Here is a 14,535-nt window from a genome sequence, read left to right on the forward strand (position 1 = left end):
TACATGTTGGACTTAATATCAGATTTTTTTAAATATCACAATGCGAACGAATTAACTGAAAGGGTTAAAAAATACATCAAAATCTCGAGTCTTAACCATTCGAATTTAGGAAATATAGATCATTAACAGTTATATACAGTAACTTATCTAACAAGTCATGTTTTTAAGACCTTCTACAAAAATGTTCAGTGTAAACCATAGAGTGTCTTTAACTGAATCTCTCATGTCATGCAATGAGTGGCAGTGTAAGACTGATAATACTTTTTCTGTCACTTTTAGACTACAGGTAAACAAACATGAAGCCTAAAAAGAAAGTATCTGATTTAATTTGTTGTATGTATACATGTATGCTGTTTGACATATTGTTTGCCATTATATTAGGAAAAACTCTCCGAAAAAAGCATCTGGGTGTTAGACAGGGCGAGCATCCATATAATAACTTTTTTGCTGCTATTGACACATTTTAATCCTAAGAGAGCATACAAAAAGCCTAAGAAGTCAGTAAAACAAGACAGGCAACCAATAGTTCAAGGAATTTGTGGGTATGAAAGCTTTTGTACACAACGAAATGCTAGTTCCAATGATGGGGGCCGGGGAGGCGGGGCTGTTAATGATTTCATAGTACTGTGATAACTTGTACTGTGATGACATAGTACTCAAGATAACTTGAGTTGATAGATGACAGTGAGGTGATGATGAGACGATCATTATCATTTACCAGGCGATTATTCAATGAAACAAGATTTTTTTCTCCATATTATGGTTACCCACCGTCAGATACTCTACTCTTGTCCCTTTGCCTCCAACACATCCAAACCTAAAATTTACACCCACCACCATGATATAACGTATCAAGAAGGTGCTACCAGTGGCGTAACGAAGGGCCGCGCTGATCCCGCTGTGCGGGGGGGGGGCGCCATATTGGGGGGCGCCATCTTAGGGGGGCGCCAAATCGTCGTTTGAATGTGGGACAATTTGGAAAAACTTACCTACGGTACCAGCAAAAATGTACGTTTTGCTCTAGAAACACACTTTTTTAGAGATTTTACCAGCGTATCCTCTAAAATCATCTAATTTGTTCAATTTTAGGGAGGGGCGCCAAAAGGGGAAGGGGTGCCATCAGGGGAGCGCATTTTCGTCGGGGGCGCATTTTCGGCGGGGGCGCCAACAGGCAACGTTACGCCACTGGGTGCTACAAGTGCTAAAAATGGTGCTTAAGGTGTCGAAGGAGCGATAAATCTTTTTAAAATTCAGAGACACAAGAAAGTAAACCCAAGAACAAGAAATGCGGCCGCTTTTTTTGTGGATGGCCGCTCAATTTCCCGATCCGTGATGGCGTATTTTATCATATTCCATACAACCTGTAGATCCCAGTTTTAACTGTTTATAAGCATGCAGATATAGCGGAGTGACAGGCCGAGCGCCACCAAGTTAATATACCTTACTCGGGAATATTATAGCGGGTTAATTTATGACTGGGAAAATTAATAACCGGGAAAAATATGGCGGACTTTCCCAAAACCCGCCAAATTATCCCGGTCATGTATTTACCGGTGGCCGACCTTTCAAGTTTTTTTTCAGAGGTCAACAAATTTTCAACCGAAATTTCTGTTTTTGTTACTTGTTAAAGAAGTTATTTCAATTTACAGTTACTGATATTACTCAGAAATAGAAAAAAATACACGTCTAGTTTTTAAAGGAAAATAAATCTATAGCAATAATAAGTCAAATGTTCATTAAAGCGTATTCTCAATCTCATTATCGCTAATGTCCCCTCCATTATCATTATTGATATCCCCCTGCTGCTGACCGTTTTTCAGTTGACGAGAGGATGACATCATTTGTTTGTTTTTTAATTAATTTTAACCAGTTATATTTTTTTTTTTTTTTTTTTATTAAATACTTTTCAAATTTTACAGAGTACAGCAATAGATGAATATAAAATAGAATCGTTCAAAATATCGCCCCCATCTGTAAAATATGATGGGCACCCAAACACGGTAAACACATAGTGAACTATGTCCGCAGTAACTTGGACCCATTACATCGAATTAATCTAAATCCAAAAATTTATGAAAAACTATTTAATAACAAACAAATCCATGGTGAATAACTGTGGATATATAGTCAAAATTGGTATTTCAATACGTCAAATTCCAGATACATTAGATACAGGTCTGATATGGTCATTAATGTGTGAGGTGTGCGGGTGAAGTGTGATAAGATGTTGAAAGTATAGGAAGGTAGATAAAAAAATTAATAAAATAATAATAATATGGGGAGCTAAGAGACTAGGCTAGGCTGTTGTTTCACTATCCAATAAACATTTCCATAGATGCTTAGTGACCTCAGCTTTGAAAACACTTGTAGACACAATCTGTCTTACCTGTAAAGGGAGTCCATTCCACAGTATATGAGTTCTGTAGAAAAATGATTTTGCCAGTGGGCTATTTGAGGTACATAAGGTGTGTGAATTCTGACTTAACTTAGGTAAAATTGATGACACAATAGACAGACTGTCGAGGTGGCAACGTCTTAGTCGAGAAGTGCCCTGATATAAAGTGAGATAGTGAGGCAGCCATACAGGAATTAAATTGTTCAGAACTTTGTGGAAAAAAATAAGATCATTCAAGTCAAACTTTTGAGACAAAGGGAGAATGTCGACAAGCTTGCACTTTTTGACATATTGCTCAGGTGGATAACTGCGGCCCTCTTCAGACAGAATCCATTTAATAGCTCTCTTTTGGAGACTTTCTAATTTATCACTAAGTGATTTATTACAAGGGCGCCAGATTATGGAACAATTTTCGAATTGGCTACGAACCAGGGAGAGGTAAAGCGCCCGGCGACGTTTCTGATCAATGACAATATGGCCATCTCTTCTGACCATACCAAGTTGTTGGCAGGCCTTAGTATAAATTCTGTCGCACTGACTATTCCAACTGAGCTTAGGAGTAACATCGACTCCAAGATCTTTTTCTAACTCTACATACACAAGAGGAGAGCCATCAAGATTATATGCGAATGGAGGAGATAAAGATGGTTTTCCTGAAACAATAAGCACTTTACATTTTGCTGGATGGAATCGCATTTTGTTTCTAAGTGCCCAGTCAGAGAGATAGTCTATATCCATTTGTAAATTGGTATTATCAGAAGATGAATGTATTTTACGCCAGATTTTTGTATCATCGGCATACAAAACAATATCAGTATTATCCGAAAGGCCAAGAGGAATATCATTGATAAACAATACAAAAAGTAAGGGACCAAGGATAGAGCCCTGGGGGACACCAGAATTAACTGAGAGGGTAGATGACATCTCATTACCAATAACCACTCTTTGGTAACGGCCTTGAAGGTAATTGGTAAGAAATTTGAGAAGTGTACCATCAATGTTATATAAGGTCTTTAGCTTATGAAGAAGGATATCATGATTTACAGAATCAAATGCCTTAGCAAAATCAAAATACACAACATGATTGATAATGTTTTCGTTAAGAGACAATGCCAGGCTATCACAAAAATCAACCATATTGGTTGTGCATGACTTGTGCTCTAGAAAACCATGCTGCCTGGGATCAAGAAGGGTACTTGTCAAAGAAAGCAGTTTACGTTTAACAATGCGCTCAAAAACTTTCATGACTAAACAAGTAAGGGATATTGGTCTATAGTTTTCAACCTCACTTTTCTTACAAAATATGGCGGAATCTTCAAAAACCCACCACTTTATCCCGGTTATAATAATCCCGAGTAAGGTAATTCCATATTGAATTTGAAAATCGTGTATATATATGCTTATTGTTTATGCAACCTGACACCCGACAGTGACACGGATCTGTGCAAAATAGTAATAGTAACTCAAAATAATAATAGTATGCTATCAACTAGTGCCTAGTGGGATATGTACATTGTGAAATTAATAATGTACTTGGTCAGTTCAGCGCCGCGCGCCAACAATTATTTAATTCAGATTTGTGCGCAAAATAACTTTGCGCAGGTAGTCACGTGGGCGACAGGGTGAGAATCCCTGTCACGTTTTTGGTCAATTTCGCCGGGGCTCATGTCTTTCCTCGAGGGAGCATTAGTGTCTACAGAAAAACTGACAAATCCTAGCGAAGTCCAATCCGAACCACATCTTCCATCAGAGGTGGTGCTGGGTCAGCTGGTTACTGAACGGATTGGCCTGGAGAATGGCATAGTCCTGTTACTCTCAAGTTAACCATAGAGGGGGACAGGCGCTGTTTGCTCACGGCTGGTTCTTGGAGCCAACACCCTCAGCCCCACATAAGTGGGAGCACTGTCGGTGGTGGCTCACCCAGATAACGGACAGTGTCTCTCCTTCTTTCTTCTTGGACTTGCATTGTTGCTGGCGAGTCAGCCAGTAGCAATGCAGCATCTCACTCACTCAATCACCTCAGCAATTCTGTCCTTTTTTTTCATTTGCATTACTTTTGCTCATTCTCCTGTCATAATGCACTCTCTGCTACCATAATGCCTTTCTTACCACGGTGTGTTACACCTTGCGTCTTTCTCTAACACCATCACCATTTCAGCAACCTTGGAATTTTAACCCTTCACAGGTACACAGCACTATGGATATCCACTCTCCACTCTACAGCGAACACAAAGCTAGAGATCTAATTAGGATTCGAGTACCCCGGCTACCCTTGTGACATACGTACGTGGAAACCAGTTTAAGCAGCAGTACATCAACACAATGGATCAGCACCACGAAATCTGATATCTGCATCATACTACTCCGATCCAGAAATCTTCGCTAAACCATCACATGAGATGAATAACTACAAGTTGGACTCCACATAACATTATTCCTTGTTATGATCAGTCAATAAAATATGTAATCTGCATCAATTTTCCAATAATCACATCTTCTTACCAGTTTCTTTTCCCTCTCAGGGCTGGAACGCAATGTTACAGCCCACCTTATAAATTACTAAAACCCGAGTTATTCCAGATTGACGACTTGACACAGATATTCAGCAGACAACCTAAATAAGGGACTCCCACTCTCCGAACCAGTAGAGATCCAATCACTGCCTCCAGGTTACCCCTTCATCCGGTATTAGCAGTTCCTCCACCACCACCAGGTTAGAACACTCCCACTAATCACCCCTAAAAAAACGAACCTACCGCCTTGCTCCACCAAACACAACTACAATCAAATCCATTTTCTCAAACCGGTAAAATCCGTCCTTCAAATTTCCCGCATTAAACGTAACGCGCGAACGCCATACAACTCAAGGATGTAGCAACATAATAGCTGTCATTTTTAACAGAAAATTTAGTGCGCGCGCCCGAGATTGCGCAAAAATAAACTGCGACGTACTAATCCACATACTTGAAACAGGTTGATCAAGATTAGTAAACTCAAGGAAGATGATACCAGATCAGTCCCGAACTTCGCCTCAACATCATACCCTGCCTAGTGTCGATAAAGAGGATTCACAAACAAACGAGATTCATTTACAAATATTTATTATCACTTTCTACAATTGCAGCTCTTCGTTGTTTTAATTATCGCCATCAACCTTGAATATATCGGAGAAGACCCGATAACAATTTATCAACTCATGCGTCTTACTTCATTAACAAAGAAATATGACTTAACTATACTATACTACGAACTATAAATCTTAACCATGCTACTATAAATATTTATGTAGCGTGAAACTCAATACTGATAAAGTAACAGCACCATCATAACCCACACATCACCTTCGCACAAATCAGCTATTCCCCATTCACTCACGAGCGTCGACATATCTCCCCATGTACACCTGTAAATTGGAACGGCCCCCCGCGATGCGGAGCAGGTGAGCTACCTGGTTCGGGCTATTTCACTTATCAGAGTACACTAGCACCACAATACAATCGACTCAAGCCCTCAGATTTGCACGCATCCATCACCGTCACAGGGCCGGCTGTCCACATCCTGTAAAATCCTGATTCTATACGCTCGCGGGGTCTATTACCTGTTTGAGCTCTATTATTACGCGCGCGTGCCCAGTGTACAGCTCACCGGCCTGCGTTGTCCACTGGACATGGATGTCGCCTACATGACCCTCTAATCTAAAAGTAGGTTGAGGGCACCACAGCGGGCCTAGCGCTGCCCTCTGTCGACATACATACATACATACATACATACATAGTCACGTGGGCGATAACAGTGCGTGAGGGCAGGCACGCACGTACGGTCGCACGGTCGCAAAGCTACCATATCAAAAAAAAACCTCGATCGCTAACCCTTGTCCTTGACTCTTTTGTGCCTTCGGCACTTTGAGTCATGGATCGGGAAAAAATTTGTGGTACATCAAGTTACTGGTTTGAAAGGAAGATTAAAGCATCAGAGCTGCACACCATATATTTGTGTAAATCAAGACAGACATCATTGAAGTACTATTAATAGTCATAACCAATATGGCTGCATTTGCGTTTAAGCAAGTTTCCAACACTATAGCCTCATTTGCTGCACTCTGCACATTCTTGTGTTCTGATGTGTAATCGAAGCACCGTTTGATGTACAGATGGGCCAGTGTAGGCAAAGAGTGATAATGTGTCAGTGTAGTTAAATTTAAAATAAAAATGTCCAAAAGTTGGCACAAACCGTACAATATTTGGTGAAACAGAGATTTTATTAAAACAAAAGTGTTCAATTATACCCATAATCAACACATATTAAAAAGTAGCGAAGACACCTCACAGCAAGTAGACTAAGGTGGCTCTTGCTTGTGAACGGTGTATCAACTACCCGTGCATCAACTACACAGCGGTGGGTTGGTAGTCCCCCATGGGATCATTTCGTCTGTAAAATTGTATACAATATAAAATAGTACAATAAAACATCTACAAAATTTACATAAACTAATCGAGGAGACCTCAAAGCTCGTCTTCTGGGGGATGAGATTGAAGGAAACGTTTTGCAGTTCAAGATGCTGCGGGCTGTTGATCTTCCTTTGATTCCCCTCAGTGCAATGAGTTTAATTCTTAACACGTTATTCCTATTTACAAGAAAGACAATAAGGAATGCATTGAAAATTATCGGCCTGTATCAATATTACCTTTATTTGGAAAAATCTTCGAGAAGGTCATTTATAAACGCCTCTATAATTTCTTCACATCTAAAGGTGTACTAACAGACTCACAGTTTGGATTTAGAAAAGGCCATTCTACCACCCATGCTCTACACAAATCTATAGACTCCGTTACTAAGTCTCTGGCAAGCAATAAACATGTCCTAGGGATATTCATTGACTTGAGCAAAGCCTTCGACACCCTTGATCACGATATTCTTTTATGCAAATTAAATTCCTACGGTATTAGGGGCACAGCACTTACCTTACTAAAAAGCTATTTGACTAACAGAAAGCAGTATGTTATGTATAACGATGTACCATCAGAAACAATGGACGTGAAATTTGGAGTACCACAAGGGTCAATTCTAGGGCCGTTACTCTTCCTATTGTATATGAACGATATAGTAAACTGCTTTTCAGACAGTGAGGTGAAATTTGTACTTTATGCTGATGACACTAATATCTTCATATCAGGACCATCTAGAGAAGCAACATACAAAAAAGCCAACTTAGTACTTAAACATGTCTCGATTTACATGAAATGTAATCTACTTCATATCAACATGTCCAAATGCTGCTACATACATTTTAAACCTGCCTCTGAATATGATGACACCTGTGCACGGACCAGACCATTTGCTATCCTGCTAGATGAATCTAGATCAATATTCATCAATGGTAAGGTTATTACTAAAGTCAAGGATACCAAATTCTTAGGTGTTGTTATAGATAGTAAGCTAAACTGGATTGCCCACATGCACTACATCCGTAAAAAACTGCGATCTATGACTGGTGCAATCTGCAGAATTCGGCACTCGATACCTTCTGAACTATATTTGAAAATATATAACGCTCTTTTTGAATCACATCTCAGTTATGGTATAAGTGTTTGGGGTGTTGTCCTCAAAGAACGGTCCAATGATAGTCTTTTCATCACACAGAAGCACTGTATAAGGATCCTTTTTGGCGACCTTGACTCATATTTAGATAAACAATCAACATGTGCACGTACTAGACCATACGGTATGCAAAAACTAGACCATAAACACTTTGAAAAGGAGCATACAAAACCCATTTTTAATAGATTAAAAATTCTTACGGCTCATAACTTGTACAAATATCACTGCATCTTAGAATTCTCTAAGATTATCAAGTACCACTGCCCATACTCCCTTTATGAGGCTATCAACATTTCAAACCGTGCAACGAGTCTCACGGTTATTCTCCTAAATAAATCAAATACCTTTTTGTTTAATGCAGCCAAGCTTTGGAACGCTGTTCATAAAAAAATTTTAACTTCAAGCAATTGCTTAGAAACGTCCATTAGCTTGATAAAACTGAGAACCAAAGCACTATTAATACAAGCACAGGCAGCTGACTTAAAAGATACTTGGACTCCAAACAATTTTAAATTGCAGTAATCAAATCAAATTGCAGCGGCACACACTTACTATTACTATCATGATTGTACTATAGACAGAAAATCTTTCAAATCGATTTTGGGCGCTTTTTAACCAGTTGTTGTAATGTTTTTAGATACTAAATATCTAAATTTTATCGGAATGAATTAATTGATATTTAATAATTTATTCGGTAGGTTTATCTGGTATTGATATTGATTATATTGATATTGTTATTATTGAACGAAGCTAACTCTAGACGTGACATAGTTAATACTACTTCTTTTAAGAAAGGGACTTGGAGTATAAACGACCAAGTTTGCATAAATTTCTATCCAACCAAGAACTCAGGAGGCAAAGGTGGGTGCGTAAACTTTTGGTCTGCACTCTCCGATCCTGTATCACCCTGGATTCTTCTCGACGTATCTTTGTAAAAGGTATATACCTTCTAGTCAATCTCTTGCTACTCCAAGTCCCCTAAGATATCTGATCTAAAGTTCGTGCTAGTTATATATATATGAAATATATTTTTGTCTGCTTTAATTGATACTAAATAAAATTGTTGTTTTCTTGAAAAAATTGTTGTTTTCTTGACTAAGTTGACAAACGACAACCAAAATTGAACGAGAAATGGTTCAAAATCACTTTGACAAAAACTACTTCGCTATTGTGCGAAAGCACGTAGTTAGGTGAATAAACTGCGTCTAAATTTAAAAAACCATTTCACAAAAGTAGTTGTTTATAAATAACGTTTTTAGCCCGGCCAGGTTAAAATAGCAACTCAAACTTACGTCAACATTTTACTTGTTAGTGAAACAAATTTTAATGAGAAATTTTAGTGAAACAAATTTAAAATTTTATCCTTTATTTTACAATCATAATATAATAATATTTATAAGCCTCCGTTTTGAAAGTTTTAAATTTTAATATATTCACATTTCTATTTAAAAATTCAATTTAATGTATAAGTCAATAACTGGCATGGCGCCATGGCCGCCAAAGCCGCGCATTCATGAAAACAGAATTAACTTGTTTATAATTATACGACACATTTTTTTATTAAATACTTTTCAAATTTTACAGAGTACAGCAATAGATGAATATAAAATAGAATCGTTCAAAATATCGCCCCCATCTCTAAAATATGATGGGCACCCAAACACGGTAAACACATAGTGAACTATGTCCGCAGTAACTTGGACCCATTACATCGAATTAATCTAAATCCAAAAATTTATGAAAAACTATTTAATAACAAACAAATCCATGGTGAATAACTGTGGATATATAGTCAAAATTGGTATTTCAATACGTCAAATTCCAATAGAAATAAATTTAAAACTATCCGTGCGCGTGGAAAATAAATAAATAAATAAATAAAATAAATTATAATCTTACCTAAATCCAAAGCCTGCTTTGTCAAATTTACTATTAGATCATAATATATCGTCAATTCTAAATATTTACAATGCAACATTTCATTACTCTATAAACAAGCGTACTGTTATATGTTGTATTCACATAGCCATGTGTCTACGCGTACTGCGTGACGCCTCCGGCGGTCGCATGCTACTGCAAGTTGCTCTATCCAGAGCCCTTGCGCTTGCAGTAGCGCGCCCCCGCCTCACGGCGGTAAAAAGGGCTCTAGCCATGAACCCACCCAACGATTTTGGCACCACTCTACAGTGGTGCCAAAATTACCCGCGCTTTTGTCCTCATATGCGACGTGTGTAGACTTTCAGACATTGATTGCGTAAACGAGGTGTCGTACGTCACCTCAAGATCGGGTGACAGGGGGCTGACCATGCCCAAACCTAATTGATCATTGATTGGGTCTGAGGTCACGTGATTATGAGCCTATGAGGTCACGTGACTATGACGTCACCAGACCTTGTCCTCCGTTTCCCGCTCATTAGACCAGGTGAGCTTGCATGCTTGCGAATGTAGGTGTAAGTACAGCTGTACTGTAGTTTATACCTAATTAACCCCTATACACTGTCACTATGCACTATAGAAACCTGAAAAGTGGTTACACTTACTGCATACTGGAGGGAGAAGTGCCAAGACTGTTAAGTAATTATTGGACTCCAGCAAACGCCAAACCTGTCTCCACTTTTGCCGCTAAAAACATCATCATAACAGGTTACGATAACCTGTATTTAGTTAAACCACCTCATGTTCCAAATTCCTTTGTGCTACTTTTATCCGGTTTCTGCAAGCGACTTGCAGAATCTAGACGGATCACCTTTGAGTTCCAGGAATCCAGCCTTCTAAAACAACATTGCACCAATTAGGAGTGTCCTCTTACTTGTGAAAATAGTTCCCGAGAACGTGGCCGCGACCACCTCCCAATTACCTAAGTGACCGCATTCCGCGGGTGGGCGATTGCAGATTGAGATTTAATATGTACCAGATATTTTTGTTAAGAGTTCAGTTATTGTATTCACGATTTACTATACGCATCTCTTAAAGACTTTATCATCAATCATGATCGTGTCTCTATTGGTTATTATGTAAGTAAAGTACTTCAAGCTATTACATACGCGGGCATTTTCGATCCCAATTGATTTCTTTTAGCCTTACTTTTCAGTTACTTGTATTTATATCTACCGTGTAGATACCGTTATTTCATTTTATTTTAAAAGTTGACAGCGACACAGCGACTATCGCCTGCTTTTAACTCTGTCATGTCTGTTGCTAAACAGCCGTCCGTATTTAAACTCAACACAAACGATGATTTTCAAACCTGGTACGCTCAGTTTACTAACTATGCAACAGCAGTATCGATTGACACTAAAAATCAGTTTGTTGCACTAAGCTCGTTCCTAGATACGTCAGCTTTTACCATAGTTCAGAACCTTGAGTTTGCTGCAGGTGATAAGGAAGATCCTACTAAGTTTGGTCCTATTCTTGAAAGAGCTTTAAAACGTAAAGATAAGATTCCACCTAGACTTGCACTTCGTTATAGAGTACAGGAATCCGATGAATCCCTAGCCGAGTTTGCATTTGCTCTTGAAATGCTGGCCAATAAGGCTGGTGTTGCAAAACCTGCGAAAGAGGAGCTTCTTGTTGATTCTTTTTGTACAGGTGTGCGAGACACTGATCTGAGCATAAAACTTCTTGAACATAGTTTTGATGCACTTTCGTTAGCTTTGGAACAAGCCCAGAAAATTGATGGAGCTTCTAAGATACGTAAATATGTCAGACCAATTGCAGCAGATTCCAATGATACTACAGGCCTTGAGATCCTTGCGACCGTACCCGCAAGACGAACCCCGGCATCTGATCAAGCAGTAGCCGGCCCGCCTGATAATAGATTACATCCTGACTTCGATATTTCAACCTACGGCACATTACCTCGAAATGCGCCCAATCCTCAAAGCTATCAGCGTGAGCATGTTCCTCCATATTCGAATAGAGCTACCAATAACAACGTTGGATTTGCCAATAGGACTGGTTTTCCTCAAAATCCCAACAGATACAACAATAGGAACTCCCAAAAGCGGTGCTGGTATTGCAATCGCTCCGGACACCTCATCCGTAATTGCAGAACTAAAGCTAGTGACGAGGCCCAGAATTTTCAGGCAGGGCCGAGCCCTCGTCAGTAAATGTCACAAATTCGAGTGGTTTGGCCTTTAGTAACATTCATCGTAAATCTAATAACTCTTCTAATATTTACGTAGCTGCTAATATAGGTTCACTGTTTGTCAATTGTTTGGTAGACACAGGTGCTGCTTACTCATTATGCTCTGAGGATATTTTGCCGCCTGACGTCGTTTTATCGCCCACTTCAGTTCGACTAAATGGTGTTACTGGAACCCCTTTATGTATTTCCGGAACTGTCAGTTTGCCTGTTAATTTTGGTGACGTTCGAATTACTCTCCAACTCATAGTTGTTTCAGGGATAAACCATAAATTAATCCTTGGCCGTGATTTCATGTCAGCGACTGATTGTGAAATCAGCTTTAAAAACTTGACATTAACGATTAATGATCAAGAACTCCCATTAATTAAAGCTTCTTGTAAACCTTCTAAGCATTTCCTTGTTGCCAATTGTTCCTTATCGATCAAGCCACAAACCGTTGCCCTAGTAAAGTGCAATTTGTTGAAGCACAACCCTCATAATAGGAAGTATCGATCACAAGCCTACATTTCAACAACTGGTATTGTGCACCCCCAACTTAAATGTGTATCCTCAAGCAGTGGATTTTATAACTCGCATCGTGGCACATTGGACGTTTTGGTTTGTAATGATACTAAGAACGAGGTTATCGTACATAGGAACATGAAAGTTGGTACGTTTGACACATTGTCCGATAGTTTTGTTAATAACGTAAACAACTGTTTGAGCATCCACTCTCGTCGTCAATCGAATCACACAGTAAACAATGTTAATGAGCAGTCCAACCAACGATGGTCTGGTAATGAGATTGATCGTCTTTATAAATTGCTTAAATTAGATGATTTGACCCATTTAGATGCCGAGCAGATAAATCAAATCAAATCACTTGTAACCGAATTCAAGCAAATATTCTCCGAAAGTGATGACGATATAGGTTGTACTAACTTAATGGAGCAGACGATTGTGCTCGATACACATGTCCCAATTAGAGCCAAGTACCGTAACATTCCTCTTGCTCATCGACAAGCAGCTGAACGTGAAGTTCAGCGTCTTCTAGATTTAGGTGTCATACAACACTCCGAATCACCGTACCATAGTCCTAGTTTCCTTATGAAAAAACCTGGATCTGATTCGTACCGTATTTTAACGGATTTTAGAATGCTTAACAAGCACGTCATTAGAAGCTATCAGTCCGTACCTTCAGTCGAAATGATGAGTTCTTGTTGGAAGGGTTGTAAGTTATATTCTAAAATGGATTTTGTCAAAGGTTTTTACCAGTGTAACTTGACTCCAGAATCCATGAAATATACAGCGACCTGTATCCCTGGGGTGGCGTTTTTTGAGTACCGTAAAAGTCCACTGGGATTAAGCTCATCACCGGGATTTTTTCAGTCTTTAGTAGAAAGGATGATGATGGGTTTGAAGTCTTCGATTGTAGTTTGTTATTTAGACGATCTATTGAGCGGTTCATCAAGTTTTTCAGGAATGCTTTCCAACCTCCGCAAAATATTCCTGCGAATCCTAGACAGTAAGATGCTTCTCTCTCCTAAAAAAGTCGAACTGTTCAAAACCAAGTTGAATTTTCTAGGTGTAACGCTTAGTGAAGCAGGTATCTCAGTTTGTGAAGATAAGCTGGATGCCATCCAGAAAATGCTTCCACCTAAGAGCACCAAAGGTATAAAAACTTTTCTAGGAATGACAGGATTCTTTCGAAAATTCTTGAAAGACTACGCTAAGATAGCAGCGCCATTAACCTATCTCCTGAAAAAGGACGCCATTTTTCACTGGGGACAAGATCAACAGAAAGCCTGGGAAACTCTTAAACATGCTTTAACCGTAGCTCCCACGCTGATACACCCTGATGTTAACAAGAAATTTACCCTCATGACTGATTCATCTTCGTATGCAATAGGGAGTATATTGTGCCAAAGAGATGAAAACGGAAGCTTGCATCCTGTGTCTTTTGCGTCTAAAGTGCTTAGTAATGCTGAACAAAAGTGGAGCATCGTGCAGAAAGAGCTGTTCAGTCTGAAATATTTCTGTGAGAAATTCAAAACATACCTCATCAATCAGGACTTTGACGTCATAGTTGATAATTCCGCACTACTCCATCTAGATAGTTTTAAACATTCTGACAATAAACGGCTTTGGCGATGGTTCGAAACACTCCAGAACTACAAGTTCACTGTCACACTAACACCTTCGAAATCTAACCCTAGCGATGGACCTTCAAGGCTTGTTCGAAACGACGATTCTGATATCAGCTGTTTGCCAGAAAGAGCCGAAGTTTTAGTAAATGAGATCACCGATAGTACTGAGAATAAGATCCTTAATGAGGCTAGTGAACTTGTATCTTGTAGTCATGATTCAATCAGGCTTGCACAACGTAGCGATCCTACCATGGCTATTGTTATACAGT

The 14,535-nt window shown here is 39.1% G+C and overlaps 2 long non-coding RNA genes across 2 annotated transcripts; one reads left to right on the forward strand and one right to left on the reverse strand.

Annotated features, from left to right (window-relative positions):
• The first annotated feature begins 4,916 nt into the window (after nucleotides 1-4,916).
• Nucleotides 4,917-5,513, forward strand: LOC134811840 (uncharacterized). Its single transcript, XR_010159856.1, has 2 exons — nucleotides 4,917-5,108; nucleotides 5,369-5,513. It is a non-coding gene; the product is annotated as an uncharacterized LOC134811840 (long non-coding RNA).
• A 2,180-nt stretch (nucleotides 5,514-7,693) lies between these two features.
• LOC134811445 (uncharacterized) lies at nucleotides 7,694-8,188 on the reverse strand. The gene is made up of 2 exons (XR_010159807.1): nucleotides 8,135-8,188; nucleotides 7,694-7,946 (listed from the first exon to the last, which is right to left on the reverse strand). It is a non-coding gene; the product is annotated as an uncharacterized LOC134811445 (long non-coding RNA).
• Between the last annotated feature and the right edge of the window lie 6,347 nt (nucleotides 8,189-14,535).

Source organism: Bolinopsis microptera, chromosome 2 (genome assembly GCF_026151205.1).
Source record: "Bolinopsis microptera isolate Bmic1 chromosome 2, MBARI_Bmic_1.0, whole genome shotgun sequence".
In the NCBI taxonomy this organism is placed as follows: Eukaryota; Metazoa; Ctenophora; class Tentaculata; order Lobata; family Bolinopsidae; genus Bolinopsis; species Bolinopsis microptera.